The sequence below is a fragment of the Dipodomys merriami genome, unplaced genomic scaffold (genome assembly GCF_024711535.1).
Source record: "Dipodomys merriami isolate MVZ:Mamm:240054 unplaced genomic scaffold, mDipMer1.0.p SCAF_2644, whole genome shotgun sequence".
Classification (NCBI taxonomy): Eukaryota; Metazoa; Chordata; class Mammalia; order Rodentia; family Heteromyidae; genus Dipodomys; species Dipodomys merriami.
This window is the reverse complement of record NW_027204098.1, coordinates 6,608-28,876: the sequence shown is the minus strand read 5'-3', so window position 1 is coordinate 28,876 and position 22,269 is coordinate 6,608. Positions and strand designations below refer to the sequence as shown.

Here is a 22,269-nt window from a genome sequence, read left to right as displayed (position 1 = left end):
AAATATTGCACAGGCTGTCATCCAGGACTTCTAGTTTCACCCCAGTTGTCTAGGGCCAGCAGTTCTCACTGCACCTCAGTCTTTCTCTCTTTTTCTCTACCTTCCTTCCTTCCTTCCTTCCTTCCTTCCTTCCTTCCTTCCTTCCTTCCTTCCTTCCTTCCTTCCTTTCTTCCATCCCTCCTTCTCTTCCTCTCTTCCTCCCTTCTACCCCTCCTCCTCTTCCCCCTCCTCCTCCTTTTTTTTTTTTTTTGGTGCCAATCCTGGGTGCTCTCTCTGGGCTTCATTTTGCCCAAGGTTAGCACTCTACCACTTGAGCTACAGTTCCACTTCTGACTTTTTCCACATAGTTCATTAAAGTTAAGAATCTTAAGGACTCTCTTGCCCTGACTAGCGTGCAATTGTGATCCTCAAATCTTAGTCTCCCGAATAGCTAGGATCAAAGCCTGATTCACTAGTCCCAGCTCCATCCAGAGTTTAATGTTGCACCCAGTGTAAGAAAAAGTGTTTTCTATACAAGTACAGTAGTTTGTTTCCTTTGTTAATCTTAGGAGAATTTTTTTGTTTTTGAAGGGTTTTGATTTTGCCTAGGTGGCTTGGGTCTTGTTAATCATATTTTAGTTTTCCTGAGCACTTTAAGACATCCTGTTTAAAGCTCCTTGAAGTGTAATTACATCCTGTTAATTAGGCCACATGCTTTTGCAGATTGTGAACCTGAACTCAGCCAATGTGAGCAGAGGGGCAGGGCTTGCTTGGTTAGCTCTGTGTGCTTGCTTGCCAGATGCCTGTCTATGACTTACCCTTTTGCAGAAGTAAACTTTGCTTTGCAGATTTCCTTTCTTTCCTATGCGACACTCTGACATCCAGAGCTATTTCTAACACTAGTTATCTGGGACTTCGAGTTGTTCTGCTGTCATCAAGGGCTTCTCATTGAACTCCAGTTATCTGGAGCTTCGTGGTATATTCCCTACCTCTTGCATCAGACAGGCATCATCCATCAACGGGGATCTCATGGTTGCACCTGCCAACATCGGGCTTGTTGTTGCAACTGCCATCCTCTAGGGCTTCTCACTGCACCCTAGTCATCCGGGTCTTTGTGATGCATCCACCATCATCCGGGGCTTCTCCTTGTACCCACCACCATCAGGGCCTTCTTATGATGCCCGGGTTTTGTGGTGTATCTGCCATCATCAGGGATTTCTTTTCTGCCACCATAAGGGCCTCACGTGGCACCTGACATCATCTGGGACTTGGCTGACCTTCCAGGACTGTTAAGACCTTCATCTGCCCTTGTTATGGGCTGAAATCTTCTTCTCTGGGACAAGGAGAACACCCCAGGCAATGCATCAGCGAGCTCCCAAGCCAAGAATGCCGGTGAGTTTTCTAGGTCATCCGCCTTCTCTGTCCTCCATCTCCGGAAGGCCTCTGCTGTTCTTCTCACCTTGCCAGCCCTCGGCAGCCCATGGACGCCATGTTGTCAGCAGTCTGGCGGGGCCCTCCCCTGGGCTAGGCAAGGAATAGAGGGCTCCAGGATAGAGGTTGAGGTCTGTCCCTGTGTCTCCAGTCACCCTACAAAGGCCTGTCCATGGGTTATCCTGTGGAGGGCCTGACCAAGGATCCCTGGGGAGCTCTGCTGAATGCTTGTCCTTAGTCACTCTGCTGTGGCCTTTCCCAGGGTCCATAGCTCACATCCCAGGATCGCTGGTTCACCGCTGCAGGCCTTTGTTCCTGTTCCTGTATTTATCCTGCATTCCCAGGCTTATCCAGAGGCCAGAGAAACCTGCTGCCAAGGGCCCCATGGGAGCAGGTCTGGCACAGTCCCTCTGTCCTGATCCATCTCACCCTGCTCTTCCTTGGTACATAAAGAAGCTATTGACTTTTTGAGTGCTGGTGTTATATCCTGCTATGGTTGCCAAAAATAGTTATAAGATGTGGGGGAATATTGGTGGAATATTTATGGCCTTTTAAATATAGGCTATTACTTGCTAATAGAGATAATTTGAGTTCTTCATTTCCTATTTGAGTTATTTTTTTTAATTTCTCTTGTTTTATTGCTTCATCTAGGAATTCCAACACTGTATTGAATAAGAGTACTTAGAGAAGTTGCCTTTTCTCATCTGATTTTTAGGGGAAATGATTTGTTTTCCTCATTTAGTATGATCTTGGCTTCAGCTTTGTTGTATTTAGCTTTTGTTAAGGTAATTTCTTTTTGTGTTATTTCAGATGTGCTTTACACAGAATAAGCCTCAATTGCTTTCTCAATCTCCTAGTGATGAACAGCTTTCATTGAAGTTCTTTATGTCGTTATTATAAACAGTTGTACTTTTTCCATCTTTTCATTTTCTTATGAAAAATTATACTAAGCAAAGTAACAAACTAACCCAAAGTTAACAGGTTGCATGTGGTAATTAGAATGTGCCTATAAATCTACAAGTAATCCCAATGCATAGTAAAAGACTGGTAATTGCACTTGGACATTCACAAAGGAGGATATTATTAGGAGAGGATTGCAAAAGCTCAATGGCTATGTGTGATTATATAAAATGATACTTATAGAAATGAACTCCAAGAAATGGAAGCAAGAGATTTTTATTGTACTGTTTGGTGTTCTATTTTTTCTTTTTGTCCTTTTTTTCCCCTGTTGGTTTATTCCCTTCTGCTGCTGTTTTTGATTTCTGTACCCTTTTTCTTATGTAAAGTTTACCTGACTTGGTGAGGGGAAGGGGAAAGACAGAAATGATGGGACATAAGATGAACCAATTCAGCAGTGAAACCCAGTAGATGCTATATTGGAATGAACTATACAACTTGGAGAGGGGGAATAAACATAACCAAAAATTATTCGCCATCATTTTTTTCTTTTACCTCCCTTTCCCCTTATCCTTCTACGTAATTAGAATCATGTTATAAGTGTATGTATATATATATATATGTATATATATATATATATACATATATATATGGGAATATAGACATATATGTATATAGACAAAAACACACAATGCTGTCTTTTTTCGCTTGACTTACCTGGCTCACAATGATGTTTTCCAATTCCATTCATTTTCCCTTCCAAAGGGCATTTCATATTTTTTATGGATGTATAATATTTGATGGTATATGTACAATATCTGTTGTATTAATTCAGAGGATTTAGTCATTTGGCTATTGCAAATAGGACCATAATAAACAGTATCTGGCATGCAGATGGTTTTCTTGATTCACACTAATTTGGATATATGCCTAGTAGTGGGTTGGCAGAGTTAGGAGATAGTTCTAGTTTTACTTTCTTGAGGAAGCTTCATAATAATTTTGGTTACACTAGTTTATATTCCCACCATCAATGTTTGAGGGTCTTTTCCCCCTGACTTCTTACCAGCATTTGTTGTTTGCTTTTTTGATGATTGTCATTGTGACTGTGGTGAGATGGAACCTTTGAGGTTTCCTTAGGACTTTTAACTCATGTTTCCTTTATAGCTAAGGATGTTAAAATACTTTTTAGATTTCTTAATCTGGAAACTGTTCAGTTTTCTTACCCATTAATTCGTTGAATTATTTATTCATTTTCTGTTTATTTTTTTCAGAGCTTTGTATATTCTGGACATTTACTCATTTACCTGAATAGCTAGTGAATATTTTCTCTCATTCAGTGGATTGTTTGTTTTCAGTGGATTGTTGCTTCTACTGTACTTAAACTTTTTAATTTGGTGCAGTCCCACTTGTTACTGTTCTTGTTTTCTGGGTAAGTGGAATCTTACTCAGAAAATAATTAGATGTGCCGCTTATCTTCTGGGGAAATCTCTAGACTTTCCTGTAGTAGATTGAGAGTTTTAGGTCATATTTTTGAGATTTTCAGACTATGTGGAATTAATTTTTGGAGAAAGTGAGAGATGTCAACTTTCAGTGTCCTTCAAGTGGATAACCAGTTTTCTTAGCACTATTTGTTGAGGATGCTATTGCTTTCTACTGCACGTTTTTATTTTCCTTGTTGAAAATTAGGTGATTGTAGCTGTGTGGTTTTGTTCCTGGTCTTCTTATTAAGGTTTATTAGTATTTGGGTATATTTTTGTGCCAGTACCAATCTGGTTGTATACTGTGTTTCTGTAGCATAATTTGAAGTGTGTTTTCCTGATACCTGTAACATTCTTCTTAAAAATTTAGGCTTACTTTTGCTATTTTTTAAAAAATGTTTTCATTTTTTTAAACATTTATGATTTTGCAAGCTAGCAGTAAAATATTGCTTTCAGTATTTTACTAATTGGCACCATATGCCTTTTAAAGCTAACTGGAACATTGTTTCACTGTAAATGAGTGTAAAATAAAGATGATTATTTCTAATATCCAATCATGTGATCAGTTATGAATTAAATCACTATTTTTGGCTCTATGTAAGATGTGTAGGGCCGTGCAGGTGCTGTGGGCGGGAGTGCAGGGAAGGCGAAGTAGGGGCCAAGCAGGCCAAGGGATGGGCTCCCACTCCCAAGGCCACCAGCACTGTGCCTGCTGGGTTTGGCTGCCTCCTGCTGCAGTGCTCAATACCCAGGCTCAATTGCTCGCCCACTCCCTGGCTCTTAGGCTCCCTCAACCTGGACCTGGATGCCTGTTGCAGAGCTGCAAGGCGGCCGGTGCCCTGGCTGGAGCTGCTACCTGCAAGAGAAGGCAGCAGAGGCCGGCTTGGCAGGCAGCTTGCTCTCCCACTAGCCCTCAGTTCTGCGCTCTGTGCTCAGCTTTCACGCTGCTGTTCTCTCTTCTGGCCTGGCATAGCCACTACAGCCCATGGCTGCCTCCCTCCTCTTCCCTTCCCTGCCTCTCTTCCCCCTCCTCTCTTCCCTCTATCCTGCTCCACCCCCTGTCCCTCCCCTGCTTCCTGTCCTCATTTCATCTCCTTCCCCCTCTTCTCCTGAAAGGCTAATGAAGTCTTCTTATTCATAATAATGTCAGTTTCTGTCACCTATCTATCCTATATCAATTTTCTTTGTGCCGGACTTCACTGGATTTGGACCCTTTGTTTTGGGAAGTCCCGTGCAAAACCTGCCTTCTATGGACAGAGCTGAAAGTTCTAGATGTTCTTCATCTTGCTTTATAGTCCTACCCAAAGTCCGGTGTGCATGGTTTACAGTGCTGGGGTGCCCACCTATTGCTCTATGACCTCATTTCTGTTTTGGCCTTAGAAGCTGCCTAGCTTCCTTTATAATGGGTATTTTGCTAGCAATTATCTTCATATTTATACTTCACAGTCAGTATCCTGTTATTTTGGAAGCTACCAAATAATCCTTCAAAATGTTCCTTTCTTTTTTAAACTGTCTGGGATCATCCCCCTCCGCCCCCCGCCCCCCCACACACACTAAGAAACTACAAAGGCTAGGAAACTTCTCAGCTCATTTCTTTAGAAAATGGAATATCTAATTTCTCTCAGGACAGTGAGTATTTCCAAGGAGCCTAGGATTTTAGTCAAGAAAGAATTTTTTTGGGGGTGGTCCGGTCTTGGGGCCTGAACTCTGGTCCTGGGCGCTGTCCCTCACCTCTTCAGCTCAATGCTAGTGCTCTACCACTTGAGTCACAGCGCCACTTCCGGCTTTTTTTCTTTTTGCCTATGTGGTGCTGAGGAATCGAACCCAGGACCTTATGTATGCAAGGCAAGCACTCTACTACTGAGCCACCTTCCCAGCCCCGAAAGAATTTTGACGATAACCTTGTCAACTGCATATATTGATCTATTATGCTTATAGTAGCAATAGCCTTGGGATATATAGCTATGGAATATTGGGAAATTCAGTTAATTAGTTGGAGGGTGGTGTGTTTATTTGTATATGTAGATATTTGTTTGCATAAATGTGTATATAGAAACATAGATGGCCTCTAATGTGAAAGAGTTGAATTTACTCATATCCAGAGTTTTTGGACTTCAGTTCCTAATTATGAATTCTCATTTTCAGTAGTTACAAAATGCTGAATAAATATAAATAATAATTAAACCATCATAGAATCATAAAAGAAGTGAATTTATAGTTTTCTTCTGAGAGTTTAAGTTGATAGGATGTTTTGATAGATCAGTAGCAACAGATATCCAGTTGTAATTTTATATATGAAGGGACATTGGTTGCTCAGGTTCATACCTTATCACAAATTAGCTTTTACCAATATTATAACTTTCTAAGTCCCTTTGTTATAGTTTCTTAATTCAAGAAAGAAATAACTTAACCCCTATTAATAGAGAATGTATGTTTGTGATAACATTTTCTATAGCTTTTCAAAAACTTATATTAGGTAAAACTGTTTGTAAGGTCACTGTAAGTCATAAAGTCAGTAAACTTTAGATATTTATGTTTGAATACTTTTTTTGCACTTCATAGGAAGTTGCAGAAACATAACTGTACAGAGTATTTTAGTGTTATATAGGGCTGTATCCAATTTATATATTTTAGAGATGAGAAATTAGAGATAGATAAGAGGCCTAAGGCCCTGTGACTGGCCTTCAGTGTAGATCTGACCCTAGAACCTTGTGCTTATTATGGTTAAGATGATGGTTCTGTTGATTATTGTGGTGATCTAGAATGTTCAATGATGCCATTTTGACTATCTCTTGTTCAGTGTAATTTTTGCTTTGGTAAGCGTATTTAGGATTCCAGAAAAAAAATTAGAGAGGGGTTTTGTTTTGTTTTTTATTTTTGTGAGTCATGAGGTATGAATTTAGGGCCTGGGCAATGTCTCTGACCTTCTTTGCTCCAGGCTAGCACTCTAAACTTTGAGCACAGCTCCACTTCCGTTTTTCTGGTGTTTAATTGGAGAAAAGAGTCTCATGGCTGCCCTGGCTGGCTTTGAACTGGGATCCTAGATCATGAGTAGTTAGAATTTGTGAGCCACCCATGCCTGGCTCAAGAGAGGTTTGTTTTGTTTTGTTTTTTAATTTATTAGTATCCATTAGTTACACAAGAAGAATTTTGGTGTGACATTTCTGTACATGTATACAATGTGTCCCAATCACAATCTCACCCTAAGAGAAATAGTTTTCAAAAAACAGAACTGAGTACTTTAATGCTGGAAGCTATGATTTATTCTGGTATATAGGTTTAGATTTAGGCTTTGAGTTTCTACATTTTGTGTCTATTAATATTATATGGAAATGTAGGACTGACTTAAGGTCTTCTCTTCTTAAAAAGTTGATCAAAACATTAATGTCATAGAGTGGGTGGTGAGACCATTTAACCGGTGTTCTGATTAAGAGTCTGTTATTACCCAGACACTAGGGTTTATGCTTTAATCCTAGCTACTCAGGTGGCTGAAATCTGAAGACCACAGTTCAAAGCTAGCATGGACAGGAAGATCCATGAAACTCTTATCTCCAATTAACTATGAAAAAGTTGAAAGTGGGGCTCTGGCTCAAGTGGGAGAGCATTAGGTTTGAGCAAAAAAGCTGAGAGGCATGGGGCTGGGAAGGTGGCTCAGTGGTAGAGTGCTTGCCTTGCATGCATGAGGCCCTGGGTTCGATTCCTCAGCACCACATAAGCAAAAAGAAAAAAGCCGGAAGTGGCACTAGGGCTCAAGTGATAGAGCGCTAGCCTTGAGCTGAAGAGCTGAGGGACAGTGCCCAGGCCCAGAGTTCAGGCCCCACAACCGGACCCAAAAAAAAAAAAAAAAAAAAAAAGCTGAGAGGCAGTTCCCAGGCCCTGATTTTAAGCCTCATTAATGGCACATGCACACGTTTGTACATAAACACACACACACTAAACACACACACACACAGAGAGCCATTATTGATTTTGCAAGTGCAGTGCAGTCCTCTCTTCTTGACTGGCAGATTTTTGACATAATATTTTATAGTATATTTAATAATCCTGACATTTATTTAAAGCAGAAAAGCAAATCTTCAACTTTATAATGGCTTACTAAGAGTTATGAGATCACAGTGATATGTTCTGAAAATAATACCAGATGGAGATCAAATCAAGGAAGCAGAGATAAGACTCCCACTGACAATGAGTTCTGAAATGCTTGTGTGGATATACTTGTAACTAAGATTCAGCTGATCTGGTTTCTTAGATATTCTCTACCTCTTTCTGTATTTCACTATGATCTCTTCCCAATTTTTTTCTTCTTTTTCATTTTCTGCCTTGATATGTTAATACTTTGTTTTTCTTCAGTGAAAAGCTATTGGATCTCCTTTTAAACAAAAAAATACATGGTTTTATGTAGGTTTTACATTTGACATCTTAAAGTTTCTAGTTCTCTGGAGTTAGAATAATAATAATTCAAACGCTGAAATAGTTTTGAATAATAAAAAATACTGTTCATCCTTACAGATACTGAATTCCCAGTACTGTTTTGGGCTATATTTCACAGCAGAAGAATGGTTTTCAATACTCAACAGAATCAGCTTTGCTCTGAGAACTTTTTCCCTGTGTTATTAATTTCACATAGTTTGGATATGTCAGAAGCACTGCCTAATTACAGACTGTGAACACGATTTATGTATTTGTGTTAATTAGAATACAGAATAACAAGAATATTAAAGAAGGTAAAATAAGTGGGCATTTTTGATTGTCAGAAAACTTTACATTATATAAAAATATTTTTAACAAATGTTTTTTTTTTTTTTTTTGGTCGGTTGTGGGGCCTGAAAGGTGGGCCTGGGCACTGTCCCTTAGTTCTTCAGGTGAAGGTTAGCACTCTACTACTTGAGCATCAGCCCCACTTTCGGCTTTTTCTGCTTATGTGGTGCTGAGGAATTGAACCCAGGGCCTCATGCATGTAAGGCAAGCACTCCACCACTGAGCCACCTTCCCAGCCCCAAAGGTTTTGTTCTTTAATATGCTAGTTACCCCATTGCTCTGTTATAGTTCTATACAGTTATGGGGAAGAAAAATTTATAATAATGATACTCTGAAATAAGGTTGCTAACTCCTTTTTTTTGGGGGGGGGGCTGGTCCTGTGGCTTAAGCTCAGGCCCAGAGGCACTGTCCCTTAGATTCTTTTGCTCAAGGCTATCATTCTACCACTTGAGAGTCACAGCTTCACTTTCAGCTTTTTTGGTAGTTTATTGGAGGTAAGAGGCTCATCGACTTTCCTCCCTGGACTGGCTTCAACCCAAGATTCTCAGATCTCAGCCTCCTGAGTAGCTATGATTATAGGTATGAGCCACCAGTACCCTGCTCAGGGTTTCTAACTTCTTTGAAAACAAATGTTTTTTTTAAAAAATCTTTTTAAAATAAGGAAACTTTAAAAAATTGACACCATTATATGAAACTATCATAATAATATAGGTGGAAAAAGTAAAGTTGTTTGCTGTGGTATGTATCATGGTAGTGGAGAGGTCAGGCCTGACTTGCTTGGGCTGCCTATAATGACTCTCCCCCAATCCTGGATTCCCTGGCTTCATTTTAGTACAACATATTTAAAACACTGAAAAAATATATATGTAAAATGTATGTTGAGAGTCTCTACTAACTGCAGTAAAATTCTTCACTTTTAGACCTTGCTAAAAATAGAATATTACCTGAGTAGTGCATATGTTATATGAGTTCATTCATTTATGATTACATTTGGTGGGAATCAAGGTCTCCGGTAGAATTATCATTGGGTAACAATATTTCCTATACAGGTTTAGAGATCACATCTGAAAGAGAATTTCAAAAGGATTTTTCGTTGAAGCAGCTAATATATTAGCAGGTTTTTCAACATAATTCAACATATATGTATTGTATGTCCATGGTATACAAGGCACTGAATTATCTCTCAAGAATACAGAAAAGGAAGAAAACAGATTTTGTACTCACAGAGTTTATGGTTTGATAGCAGAAGAGGAAATTTTATCCTTGTATGACTTTCCCAGATCACAAAGTCATAGAAGAAATTTAGTTCTTAGTTTCCTTTTTATTCTACATATGAAAAAAAATTGAAGTGATTTTTTTTCTCTCATTTATTGTCTTTGGCGGTGCTGGAGATTCAACATAGGGCCTTACCCAGGCTAAGGAAGAGCTATGTCAGTGAATTGCAAGTTTTTATGAAAAAGTTAAACATTCATACAAAAGTAAACAGAATTCTTTAGTGACCTCTCTATATCTATCTTCAATCAAATGTGGCAAATTCTGTTCTGTCCTCTACCTTTCACACTAATTGATACTGAATCAAATCTCAGACATATGACTTTACCTGGAAACCTTCATGGTGCAACCAAAAATGACAGGACTCTACAAAAAACAGAATAGTTATTACTCTTAGCAGCTAACAGCAGCATCTTAATGCCATTTAACATGCTGACATTTTTATAAATGACATAAATACACCCCAATAATTGTTTGACACCTTTTAATCTTTGTAGGTTCACCCCCTGCATCTTTTTTCTTCCTAGTTTTTGTTTGCCCTTTAGAATTTTCCATGCCCAGATTTTCTCTATGATTGTTCTCTTAGTGTTTCACGGTATAGTTTAATAAATTCTTCTGCCTTGTTTATTTTCTGCAAATTGATAATTAAGTTTTCAAGGTTTTATCCAATTATGGTTAGACTATTTTGGTTATATCTACCTCATAGGTTAGGAGGTGGCCCTCCATCCTCAGTATAAGAAAGATACAGACTTACAAGGTCTGGTTCTGCCTCTGCCTTTCTGACTCTCTCTCTCTCTGTGTCTTTCTAACATGAGAAAAATGGTGGTCAGTGCATAGATACATTAAATCACTAAGGGCTGCCCAATGGTGATGTTATAATTCTATGATCTCTTTCATTTGCTGAGTGTCCAGAATACATTTATAAAGAGAAACATGCACTGTTTGCTTAAAAACACGGTTGTAATTTGTGTAGTTAAAGAAAGACCAAGCTAGGCACTGGTGCCTCACGCCTGTAATGCTAGCTACTCAGGAGGCTGAGATCTGATGATCGCAGTTTAAAGCCAGCCTGGGAAGAAAAGTCTGTCAGACTCTAATCTCTAATAAACCACCAGAAAACTGAAGTGGAGCTGTGGCTTATGTGGGTAGAGCACTAGCCTTGAGCTGAAGAGCTCAGGGACAGTTTCCAGGCCCAACAGATCATGACCAACAGAAAAAAAAGGGAGGACAGATATTTTATTTTTGACTTTTATTGGCAAGTTTTCAAAATGATGTACTTCTCTATTATTCTTCAAAAGGAAAAAAAAGAAAAGGCTCACCACATCGCCTTAATTATGATGGCTAATTGTATGCATCAAGTTGAGTGGGCTAAAGATTTCCAGATAGCTGACAAAGCTATTTTTGGGTGAATATGAGGATGTTCACATGAGAGATTAGTATTTTGATATGTAGATTGAGTAAAGATCACCTTTTTTTTATTGTGAAAATACCGTACAGAAGGGTTACAATTACATGGGCAAGGTACATTTCTTTTCTTTTCTTTTCTTTTTCATGGGCAAAAATGAAAGACTTTATCTAGAAAAATAACTAAAGCAGAACAGGTTGTGGGTGCTGGTGGCTCATATATTGGAATACTTGTCTAGAAAACACAAACAGGATTTTGTTATCCTGTTTGTGTTCTCTAGACAAATAACAAAATGTTGAAACAAGGATACGGGTTGACCCATTGTAACAATGAGATGTACAAGATATTATGTTGAAAATGAACTTTACAACTAGAGGGGGAAAAAGGGGAATTTGGGGAGGTGAGGAAGGAAGGGATGGTAGGGCAAAAACAAAAGAGGAGGTAACAATGCTCAACAGGAAATGTACTCATTATATTACTCGTGTAACTGTGACTACTCTGTACACTATTTTTACAATAAAAAATTATAAAAAAGAAAACACAAACAGGGTCTTGCATTCAAACCCCAATCTTATCATATCCCTCCTCTTTTTTTTTATTTGGTATAGAGCTTGAACTCAAGGCCTAAGCATTGTCTCTGAGATTTTTTGCTCAAGATTAGCACTCTACCAGTTGAACCACAGTGCCACTTCCAGATTGTTCTATGATTAATTGCAGTTAAGAGTCTCATGAAACATTAGCAAGAAAGAAAAATAAAAACATTTGTGTCCCTACCTTGGAGTCCATTTTGCTTAACATCATCTTATCTGGTCATATGTACATAGCTTTGGAACTTTTCTGCTTGTCCCAGACATATACTAGTTACTGCAAATAAGGGAAACCATAGGACCTATGTTTCTTTGGGCCTGGCTTACTTCACTTAATATAATTTTTTCAGAGACTTTCCATTTCCTAACAAATGGGGTGATGTCATTCTTTCTGAGGGAGGCACATTTTCTTGATCCAGTCATCTAATGAGAGGCATCTGGGTTGGTTCCATATCTTAGCTATGGGAAATAATGCTGTAATAAACATAGTTGTGCTGGTAGCTTTAGTATGGTCTTGTTTGTGATCATTTGGGTAAATGCCCAAAAGTGGGACTGCTGGGTCATAGGGAAGCTTATGTGGAGTCTTTTGAGCAATCTCCATACTACTTCCAAAGTGGTTGAACAAGTTTACACTCCTACCAACAATGCAGTAGGATTCCCTTCTGGCCTCATCCCCTCTGTAAATATGACCAGATAAGACGATGTTAAATGAAATGAACCCCAAGATTGGGACAAAAGTGGTTTTTTATTTCTTGCTATTGTTTCTAACATATTTATAATGTACCATATTATCTTTTTGTTTCTTTGTATGTTCCTCCCCCACAGTATTTGTTGTCTGTGCTCTGCATCTTGATTATACACTTCTCTAGCTTGGGCAGGGGAAGGGGAAAAACAAAATGCTTAAGTAGGGATACAGGTAGACCCATTGTAACAATGAGATGCACAAGACACTTTGTTGAAAAGTGAACTTTACAATTTAGGCAGGGAGTGGGGGGAGGAGAGAAGGGGAGAGTGTAGTTGTAGAGGTGGGGAGGGAAGAGAGTATAGGGGAAAGACAAAGGAGGAGGTAACAATGCTTGATAGGAAATGTACTCATTACCTTGCTCATGTAACTGTAACCCTTCTGTGCAGTATTTTTAAAATAAAAAAGTATTTTTAAAAAAAGAGTCTCATGAGTTGAAGAGCTGAGGGACAGGGCCCAGGCCCAGAGTTTAGGGCCCCATGACTGACAAAAAATATATCAAAAGAAAGAAAGACTAGGAAAAACAATATTTTTCGTTATTTGTTATTTTGCTGGTATTATGGTTTGAACTCAGGGCTTGCATGCTGGCTTGGCTCTTTCTCTCAAGGCTAGACATCTACCTGGAGCCACAGTTCTACTTCCTGCTTTCTTTTTTTTTTTCATTTTATTTTATTTTATTTTATTTGTGGCAAGGTACATTTCTTATCAAGCATTGTATCCTCCTCCTTTGTTTCCCCTTCCCATCCCTTCCCAGCCTCCCCCTGCCGTCCCCCACCCAATCCTCCCTCCCCACCAAAGTTGTAAAGTTCGTTTTCGACATGACAACTTGTACTTCTTATTGTGGCAACGGGTTCACCTGTATCCTTATTTAAACGACTTGTTTTTCCCCTTCCCCTCCACAAATTATATCGACATCAAATACAGTAAAAGCAGGGGTTATACTGTGGGGGAGGGACATAAAAACAACATAGAAATAATCTTATAAATGCGTTTGAAACAAAAGCATGAAAGAAAAAAACATTTAAATACATATCTTAGGTTTCATTTTCCTAAGATTCCATGATTATCTGAACTTTTATAGTAATTTTTAAATTCTATCTATGTATCTATCTATCTATCTGTCTGTCTGTCTGTCTGTCTATCTAATTATCTAGCTATCTATGTATCATCTATCACTTGTTTCTGCAGAGACCCTTAGCTATAATAACTTTGAATATCACAGGATCTCTTGAGATTTAAATGAATTTGATGTATCTTAATCCATTTATATTTATTGATGTGCTTATTTTGTAGTCTTTGCACACTTCACGTCCTTTACTTGCTCCTGAATCCCCATGACACAATGTTAGTACTTTTTTACTTCTTGAGCTGGTCCGAGGGCGTGAACTCAGGGCCTGAGCATTGTCCTTGAGCATTTTTGCTCAAGGCTAGCACTCTACCACTTGAGCCACAGCACCATTTCTTGTTTTTTGGTGATGTTAATTGGAGGTAAATGTGACATGGATTTTTCTGGTGTGTGTGTGTGTGAGTGTGTGTGTGTGTGTGTGTGTGTGTGTGTGTGTGTGTGTGTGTGTGTGTGTGTGTGTGTGTGTGTGTGTGTGTGTGTATGTAATGGATATTTTCTGTCTGGGTGGGCTAGCTTATAACCATGATCCTTGGATCTCAACTTGATGAGTAGTAAGGGTTACAGACATGAGCTACTTCAGTCAGGTTTGATGTCAGTAATCTTTGATAACTTCTTTGCTATTTGGCAAGAAAATATCTTCCAGGTTTAGTTTTTATGTTTCCTTCTCGTCACCAGACTTAAGGGGAAAATAAAAATACTGATTTTTTTTTTAGGTTAGAATGTGAACTTGAGTTTCTTCATTATTATTAACTACAGGACTTCAAAAAGCACTGGTTCTGGATCCCAGTCTGTACTACACAGGAACATATCTACCTTGGGCCATATCCACCTTCACTAGCAATATTTAAGGAGCTGGTTTAAGCCACTTGACCAACCTTAAGTGTTATAATTTTTATTGTAATACATTGTAGTGCAACTCTACTCTCTGCAAGAGATAAACTCAGTACATAGATTCTGTCCTATAAATGCCACTTTGACAAATGACATTACTTTTCTTTTTATGTTTATGTTTATTTTATATTTTATTTTTAGTGTATTTTTAGTATGTTAAAGTAGTTGTGTTAAGGAATTGCCGTTCAACAAAGCAATATATGAGTACAATGCATCTTGATTAATATTATCCATTTCATCATTTCCCCCATCCCTCCCAATTTCACCCCTTTCTCAGTTTTGTAAGATAAACATTGAATTTTATGACTGCATTCTTCCCTGTTCTTCATTTGTCTAGCTCCCTTTCTTTGATCCTTTTCACTTTTGAATACTCGTTTCCTGTTGTTTATTTTGTTGGACTGTGAGTCAGCCTTTCTTAGCAATTACACTCTGAGTTCATTCCTGATTCTACCAGATTTTGGCTGATACATTTGTGTATATTTGCATAACATTGAAGATGTTTACTTATATTTATAAATGAATTCTAGCTTTCATATATGAGAGAAAACATACATCTTTGACTCCCTGAGCCTGATTTCTTTTAGTATGATATTTTCTAGGTCTTTCCATTTTTTTGCAAATGATACAATATTATTCTTTCTAAAGGATAAGTAAAATTTAGTTATATAAATTTCTTTACCCATTCATCTATTGAGGGCCACCTGGGCTGATTCCATACCTTGGCTGTGGTGAACAGTGCTGCAATAAACATGGTTGTGCAAGTGACTTTACTGTATCCTAGTTTGTAATCTTTAAGAATAGAATTGCTGGATTTTACTGTAGTTCTTTGAGGATCTTCCATATTGTTTTCCAGTGTAGTTGAAAAAGTTTACACTCTTACTAACATTGTACTAGAGTTACTATTCACTCACATCCATACTAGAATCTGTTATTATCTGTATTATTGATGATGTCCAACTACTAATAACAGGCTGGTCTATGGGTCTTCATCTTCCTGCCTCTACCTCCAGAGTTGGGATTTCAGGTGAGTGCCATCATGCCCAAATTGTTTCCTATTTTAGAACTGTCAGGTTTCTTTTTTCTTCTTTTTTTTATTGTGAAAATATTGTACAGAAGGGTTACAATTAATGAGTACATTTCTTATCAAGCATTGTAGCCTCCTCCTTTGTTTCCCCTTCCCAGCCCTTCCCATCCTCCTCCCGCCCCCGCAATCCTCCCCACGCTGCCCCCCCACCAAAGTTGTAAAGTTCGTTTTCGACATAACGACTTGTACATCTCATTGTTGCAATGGGTCCACCTGTATCCCTATTTAAATGATTTGTTTTTCCCCTTCCCCTCCACTAATTATACCAACAGCAAATACAGTGAAAGCAGGGATTATACTGTGGGGGACGGACATACAAAGCAACAAAGAAATAATCTTATGAATGTGTTAGTAACAATCACATGAAAGAAAAAAATTTGAATACATATCTTAGGGTTCATTTTCCTAACATCACCTTATCTGACCTTTTCTGCTTGACTCATACATATACTAGATATTGGAAATAAGGTAAACCATGGAACCTATGTTTCTTTGGGCTTGGCTTACTTCACTTAATATAATTTTTTCCAAGTCTTTCCATTTCCTAACAAATTGGGCAATGTCATTCTTTCTGATGGAGGCATAGAATTCCATTGTGTATATATACACCGCATTTTCTTGATCTATTCATCTACTGAGAGGCATCTGGGTTTGTTCCATATGTCAGCTATGGTAAATAATGCTGCAATAAACATAGTCGTGCTGGTAGCTTTAGTGTGGTCTTGTTTGTAAATATTTGGGTAAATGCCCAAAAGTGGGATTGCTGGGTCATAGGGGAGCTCTATGTGGAGTCTTTTGAGGAACCTCCATACTGCTTTCCAAAGTGGTTGAACAAGTTTACACCCCCACCAAAAATGTAGTAAGGTTCCCTTCTGTCCACATCCCCTCCAGCCTCTGTTGTTATTAGAGTAGATCTGTCAGGTTTCTCTGCACATGTATTTTCCCATAATCAGTGATAGGTATCATCATTAGTTTTGCTGGTCTTGGGCTTTAACGTAGGACCTGGGTGCTTTCCCTGAGATTATTTTACTTGAGGCTAGCACTACATCATTTGGACCCATAGCTGTTGGGAGCCGACAGTAAAACTCCAAGGTCATCTTGACCCTTGTGCTCACTTGAAGGCACATACAAGGACCTGGCTTTCATGAATAACACCAGGTGTCCGGGTTTGCCTTGCTATGTCTGTAGAATTTTCTTTACTTTCTATCAGTTGACCTTGTCTTGTTTCTTTCTGCACCCTTGTTTTTATTAAAGACTTTTCTTGCTTTTCTGCACTATGGTGACCTTAGGTTACCTCTTGACTTCTAATAGTATAAATAAGGAGAGTTAAAAATAAACGGGGCTGCAGTCTTGAGCTGCAGACCTCCCAACCCCATCCTTTGTCTTATGTCTTTATTTTTCCGTCCTCGCCCCCTAAATCAGGAGTTCCTTTCGTTGCCGGCTAGTTCCGGCACATAGCACCAATTCCGGTAGTTAATTGGAAATTAAAATCTCACAGGCTTTCCTGCTCATGCTGGCTTTGAACCATGATCCTCAGATATCAGCCCCTTGAGTAGCCAGGATTACAGGTGTGAGCCACCAGTGCCTGCCTGATATCATCATTTTTAAATGTATGCTTCTCAAAAGTATGATAAAGTGCTAACCTAGTATCTCAGACTATGTCCTTCTTTGGAAGTAGTATTACTTAAAATTAACATGAGAGTAGAGTGGTACATTTATCAGAAATGATCAGCATCCTTAAAAGGAAAGAGACAAATAAAGTGATACATGCAGAGAGAAGATACTAGAAGAAGATATCAGAGTGGTAAAGTGCAAGACAAGGAATGTGAAAAGTTCATGGCCACCACAAAAGCTAGAAATAAGCAGGAGGAGCAAAGTTCTGCTGACACCTTTGACTTCAGCCTTCTAATCTCCAAAACTGTGAGAGTGTTCATTTTTCTGTGTGTGTGCTGCAAGCTGCTCACTTTGTTATCCTTTGTTACAGTGACATTCAACACCAAATATAACCATCTTTACCAGTGATGTACTCTATGAACCAGTTTAATTATATAATAATAGAGGATTTTTTTTTGGTCATGAGTCTTGAACTCTGGGCTTGGATGCTGTCCTTGAGCTTTTCAGCTCAAGGCTAGTGCTCTATCAGTTGAACCACAGCACCACTTTGGTTCTCTGGTGGTTAATTGGAGATAAGAGTATCACAGACTTTCCTGTCTGGACTGGTTTTGAACCATGAATCTCAGATCTCAGCCTCCTGAGTAGCTAGGATTACAGACGTAGCTAGGATTACAGACAAGAGCCACCAGCACCTGGCTAATAGAGGATTTTTAAAAGGTAAATTTAATGTAGATTTCTTTTTGATTTTGTTGTTGCTTTTCAAATTGGAAAATAGTTTTTTGTTTTTGTTTTTTTTGGTCAGTCGTGGGGCTTAAAATCTGGGCCTGGGTGCTGTCCCTCAGCTCTTCAGCTCAAGGTGAGCGCTCTACCACTTGAGCTACAGCACCTTTTCCAGTTTTCTGGTGGTTATTGGAGATAGGAGTCTCACGGTCTTTCCTGCCTGGGCTGGCTTGAATCGGTACATACATTTCAATTGTTTGCAAAGTTGGGCATTTTCAGTTGTTGCAAAGTCTTTTTTGGTCTAGATTATTTCTCTTTGCCTCTGTCTTTTTGTCTTTGCAGTGAAATTTTAATAACTTGCAATGCTGTATATTTAGTGGAGTATTACATACAGTTCAGTTTATTGTGCTTACTTGTGACAAAATATAAACCCATTTTACTCATGTTGATGTTGTTGAGATGCATTTTTATTTTACTCCAGCATATTTATAATCTTGTGTCTCTAGCGGTCAGTGTGGCTTAAAGAAATTTTGTTCTGCTTCATTTCAGACTACATTGAATTAACATTTAGTTCAAAGCACCTTAATCACTGTGATGATAAAAATAATGGCCAAGGGAACAGAAGTCAATTAAAATGACAACTTCTACAAACATTATCTTATACAATGATATTGATTTTGGTACATAGAAATTTTGACTGAGCCCATGGACTTTAATATTCTTGGAAATATTTGAAGTATTTTTCCCTTTATCATGGAAATTGTTACCACTTTTGTTTAAAAAATACATGAATTATTCTTCTAGTTTCCTTTTAGAAATAGATTTGTGCCTCTATTCAATGCTATTCAGATAGACACCTCTGACAAGCCATATTATTTCTTCATGAAGTTGATTTGATGCAATTATATGTATGTTTCCATATTTATGTTGTGTTTAAAGAAGAGGCATTATGAAATTCTTGGGATGTATAGACTTGTCATGGTTTAACTAGGATGCTATTGAAAAGTCTATCATAGCTCTGTCACAACTATCTGCTTTAATATCCACCACACTTTTAAGACTTCTTTAGCTCTCTAATTTCTTCTTCTTCATCTCTTTCTGTCTTGATTTATTGGGATAATATAAAGGTGAATTGCTGATAAAATTGTAGATTTGGTTAGAATTCTTAGATGACTTCATTTATTAAATACTCTTCAATGAACACATGGTAATGGTAGGAAGAGAGGAAAGAAGACAAGTTTATATTATTTTAGGGATGGGCATCAGCAAAGTGAACAAGTGCTCCCAGGGGCCACAGCATGAACAATTTCGCATTTATTTATTCTCTTGTAAACTATAATCAAATATATGTTAGTAATTACATTAATATATAACAATGTAATATATAATATGGAATAATTACATTTGTTAGAGATTGTATTTATTTGATTGTATATGTTGTAGAATCCATTGCTGCATATTGTAGAAACAGTAAAGAAGGGCTGACTAGAGCATCAACATGCTGAAGGCAATAGAAAGCAATATCAACTACTTGCTACAGCAACATATACTGTATACTAAGATCAAAATGATGCAGAGATTAGCATGTCTCCTGTATAAGGATGACAAACAAATTGCTAAAGCATTTCATATTTTAAAATATTGCAAGTGTATATCTATATGGCAAGGAAAGGAATAATAAAATGTGTAGAGCCAAACTCTCTATTTCTAGAAGTCTGGGACCACTTAGAATATGAAGAAATGCCTATATATACTTTAATAGCTCCTAAGAGATTATTGTTTGTCTCCTTAGTCCATATGTAAGGAACTCATTTAGTGTGCAGAGCAGTTTTGTAGTTGTAGGAGATATTGTGAGATATTTAACAGAGTCCAGTTCAGAGTTTGATGCAGCATATCAGGAAGGTTCTAGAAAATACTAGAAATATGCAGAGGAGGAAGGAGCTGGAGTGATAGGAAAATAGTTAAAGGAAAGCTATTTTTCAGATCCAGTATCCTTTGAGTTCACACCTTACTTTGATTTTTATGTGTAGCCATGTAAAAGAGTTCTAGCCATGTAATATTGTCAGTCCCATGATATGTGCTATTTTCAGGCCTCATCTACAAAACTCTCCTAATCATTATCCTTTCTCTTCTTGCACTAGTGACACTGGAAGCCAAATATCAAAGTTAAGCAGAATCCGTGGCAGAATCTGTATTCCTACATCAAGAGAAGAGCTGCTTGACTATCATGAATACCTAATTTGGACTTTAGGAGAGAAGAAACAAACTTTTGTCAAGCCACTGATTTTTTAGTTTTGTTCTTCAAATCACTGTTATTATCATTATTATCTTTTTATTAATTTTGGTTTATTAGTCAAAACAATATACCTTTCTAAAATAAAACTCAGTATATCATGTTAACTGTCATGAGAAGATGAAAAGAAAAAACGTCCCCACCCTCACTTCCCCACCTTATCCAAGCTGATGTCATAGTTGAGAATAGAATTGTAGTTACTAGAAGTTGGGGAGAATAAGGAGAATGTGACCATAGAGGAAGGCTCAACAGTAAGTACCAACTTACAGTTAGGATCAAGAAATTCTGATGTGCCATTATGGAGATAGGTGATTTAGATGATGAGAATTTATTGGTTATTCCCTGAAACTAGAAGAAAATAGTCTGAAAATTTTCAGCAGAATAAAATGTTTGTTTTTCTGCCACAGAAGCATATGTTTAAGTAATAGAGAACAAGAGTCTGGAAAGTAGGGTGCAGCAAAATATAGACAGTAAAGACGTCCTGGAGTCAGAATATAATACAACTGGTTAAACTATAATATTGAGCAAAAGGATCAAAAAGTTAGTTGTCTCAGTTTATAGAGCCTGAAGTAAACCTACTGAAGTGTAAAGGTAAGGAGAGTGGTAATATGTCTTAGGATAAGAAAGATTTGTTATTGTTTCTGCATTGGTGGAAGTGACAATGGATGGGGTGGGAAAATTGTGGTTGAGGTCAGAGTGGAGGCAGAGATTTCTTTCCAGGAGAGGCTAGTTGAACACGTGAGCTGGTGGTGCTGGTGATAAAGGAATAGGCTGAAAAAAATGAGCCACGGGAATGTTGATGACTGTGGGAGCACTGAGGAAAGGGAGAAGCTGGAGATAACTTTTAGGTCTATACTTTAGAGCAGTGAGTGTTCCTTTGCCACATGAGTTTGAGGCATACAGAAAAGGAAAGAAATTACCATAGTATCTAATATGTTCTACAAAGATAAAAAGAACAGTTAACATCAAACTACAGCAGCATTCCTCATGTTCACAAATCCATTTTGTCTTCCTAGGTACATAAACTATATTTTCAATCCTTTCTTGGAGCAAGGTAAAATAATATGGTTAAATTCTAGACAACAGCACATAGTTGTAAATGGTATATGCAATTTCCAGCTCAATCCATAAAATCCTGTATTTTATTCCCCAGCATCTGTTCTGTGGCAACCTTGGAAACTACATATTCCAAATGTTAAACTGCAATATGGAAGAATCCTGTCTCTGTAAGTCACCATTTAGATGAATGAGAGCTTTCCTGAATAGCTATGCAACCAACTGAACTATGACTTAAAGTACAAATTAATATTTATTGTTTTAACCATAATGAACATAGTGTGTATTTAACCAGAATAGCCAATGACACAAATACTTTGTTATTAAGCAACTTTAAGTTTAATGTAGCATCTGTTTAATGGATGGGCTAGCCCTAAAATCAAACTTCATTCATACTCTGGTGGAATAACCCGTGATATCACAGGTTATTGTTCCAATAGGATTTTAGAACCTTTTCCTGTTTATTCTCCTATTTTTCAATCTTAGTTGGTAAATTCTGGTGGTTAGATTTTAAAATAGAAAACTTGATGGTGTATTTTGTCTATTACTTTCTTATTTGAAAAAAATCCTTTAACTGGTAAAAGAGGCTTAAAGTATAGATCTTATTTTACAATATCTTGTCTGATATACTGCTTGGTGTGTTAACAAATATAGTTTAGAGCCTCTCTTATTTTTTCTTTATTTGACAGCCAGTAAGATTTCTGGTACTGTTACATTTATGACTTCATAAATTGGAAATGTGGTCAGAAAGAGAAAACCATTATCACTTAGGAACTCATTCTGCAACAAGATTTTTACCCAAGATTTCATTGGAATTATGGTCTATATGTAGAATCTACCTTGATGGTTTAATGTTGAAATCTGAAGTGAAAGAATTAACTCTGAATGTACTTTTGAAACCTCATTATTTTCATCATAGATTGAGTAATAACAGGCAAC

At 37.8% G+C, this 22,269-nt stretch overlaps 1 long non-coding RNA gene and 1 pseudogene across 2 annotated transcripts in view; both read left to right on the top strand.

The window, feature by feature from the left end:
* Positions 1-21,504, top strand: part of LOC138837172 (uncharacterized) — a 28,079-nt gene extending 6,575 nt beyond the window's left edge. Inside the window, exons 3-4 of one of the 2 annotated variants that reach the window (XR_011375213.1) lie at positions 20,123-21,328; positions 21,428-21,504. This is a non-coding gene — a long non-coding RNA (uncharacterized lncRNA). Of the gene's footprint in view, positions 1-20,122 lie in introns of both variants that reach the window. The other variant, XR_011375212.1, reaches the window with a different exon arrangement.
* Positions 19,520-19,617, top strand: LOC138837173 (U6 spliceosomal RNA; annotated as a pseudogene).
* Positions 21,505-22,269: the final 765 nt, after the last annotated feature.